The sequence below is a fragment of the Chrysochloris asiatica genome, unplaced genomic scaffold, assembly GCF_000296735.1.
Source record: "Chrysochloris asiatica unplaced genomic scaffold, ChrAsi1.0 scaffold00043, whole genome shotgun sequence".
NCBI lineage: Eukaryota > Metazoa > Chordata > Mammalia > Afrosoricida > Chrysochloridae > Chrysochloris > Chrysochloris asiatica.
The window spans coordinates 13,143,195-13,145,334 of record NW_006408561.1 but is presented as its reverse complement, the minus strand read 5'-3'; the positions used below and the strand labels follow the sequence as shown (position 1 = coordinate 13,145,334).

Sequence of the window (2,140 nt, the reverse complement as noted above, 5' to 3'; positions counted from 1 at the left end):
TGAATTGTATATTTTCCTTCCAGATGTTTTGTGAAGACATTTTAAGTGTTTACAAATTAGAGTTAGATGAGATATTAAAGATTTGGGATGTACTTACCTTTGTAGTAAGTTTTGGCAACCTGGTCCATATAGCTTTGTTTTGAGAAAGGGAACTACAGAATATTGTTTGAAAATGTATATTTAAGTATGCAAATACATTTGACTAAGCATAGGGAAAGGTAAAAAATGATACATGTGTGGCTGTTAACATAGGATGTAGGGAAATAATGTTTTAAAATTTGAATGAAGTTAACTCAAAAAGTGTTTCTACAAAATATTTGAAACAAAAACATCAAAATGTAAAGCTATTATTTCTCAAAATAATAGCTTTTCTGAGACTGGATAAGAAAAGTGCAGAGGGAAGACCACTGCCAAAGAGTAATTTCCAAGAACTTGGTGATTTCCATGGTAAAACAGAAGCTCGGGGGGTCATCGATAGATAAACAGTTTGATGATCTGAAGCCATTCATTAAGATATTCAACAAGATCCAAAGCATCTGGGACATTGTCTCCTTTGGAAACAAGTTTCAACCGAACTGCGATTTCTCTAGAACAAATTTCCTCATAGAATGCTTTTGTGGTACCACCTCCAGGGATACAAACACAAAACTCAGAATCCTCGATTCTAAGAATGCACTGCCTTTTTTCCATTTCTTCCCAGTTAGGACTTTTTATTTTATTTTGAACCCTTTTTTTGGTTAGAAGATGTTAAGTAGATAGCAAAAGGAGTACTGCAAAGCTGTAGATCACTGCGGAGATATGAATAACTGCTTGAAAGAACAACAATTCTAGCAGTTACTATTTTTAATCCAGGAAAGCAGCTTTTCACAGAATGACTTGGATGTATACTTGACAAAAATGGATCTTAAATGAAGAGCCACAAGCTTCCTTGAAGTCAACAAGTATACCTCAGCATTTATACAGAGTTCTGTTGAGTTTTCTTCTGTGGTTGCATATGGATTGTTTTCAACCATTGGCACAAGACATTCGGTATAGAAGTAACAGACCTTAATCATATTCAGTGTGGAGACATCAGATCTATTGTGAGCTGGCCAACATTTCCAACAAATACTGCTGACATCAGGAGAGTGAAGCCTGTTAGATCAGGCACCAGTTCCACCCAGGGCACAAACACATGGCCTCAGCTTGGTGGTGAAGGAAAGGACAGAACAAGGGCAGTTGCGAAATCGAACTACGAGCTTACACCATCTTCATGTATTCAAGAGTCCTTAGTCATGGGAACCCAACAAGAACACGTTGGGGAAGCTCAAGATTTACTTTTGGAAAGCCTCACAAAAGACTGTTGCCATAACCTTCTGAGATGACCTCTCTGTCTCAAATTGAACTGGCCCAACAGACTCCCTGGGAAGCCACTGATTTGATTGGACTTTTTTTTTAAAGGCACTGATACCACAACACATAACCAGCACCACCACCAAGGAGACAAAGGAGAACAAGGATTCCTGGTGTGGCGCTGTGGGTTAATGCACTGGATTTCAAAATCAGTTTGAGCCACAAGGTCGGTGGTTCAAGCTCACCAGCCACTCGTTGAAAATCCTATACAAAGTCACTGTGAGTCAGAACTGACTCGATGGCACTGAATAACAACACCACCAAGGAGACTAAGACAAGAAAAAGCTTGTCTGAAGCCATCTACTGATTACGGAGACATGCTTAAACACATTTTGTTTGTAACAAACCTGTGCTTTTCTGAACTGGAACCCTAGTAGCAATACTTTTTACTTACTCTGATATAGCTAATCATTAAGTCATTGATTATAGTAAATATATGGTGGTTTATTTTAATTAAAATTTGTTACATCAAAATGATTTTAACAAGTATACCTAGACCATAAGGAAAAATAAAACAATATTGGTGATAATTTTTAGGCTTTTGATCGAAGGTTAGTGGCAGAAGTTTTAGTTTAAATTCTAGGTTAACAAAATCAATTCTGTAAGTCAGGAACAAGTACAAGAATTTAGGTCATATGCTCTGCACAGAACATAAAATGTACATTTGACAGGAATGTAATTTCAATTAGTGTTATCCCCCCACCCCCCAAACCAGGTAGATGCCTAAAATTATAGGAAGGTTGCTAAC

The 2,140-nt window shown here is 37.3% G+C and overlaps 1 pseudogene; it reads right to left on the bottom strand.

The window, feature by feature from the left end:
- Positions 1-331: 331 nt before the first annotated feature.
- On the bottom strand, positions 332-1,168 carry LOC102830459 (annotated as a pseudogene).
- Positions 1,169-2,140: the final 972 nt, after the last annotated feature.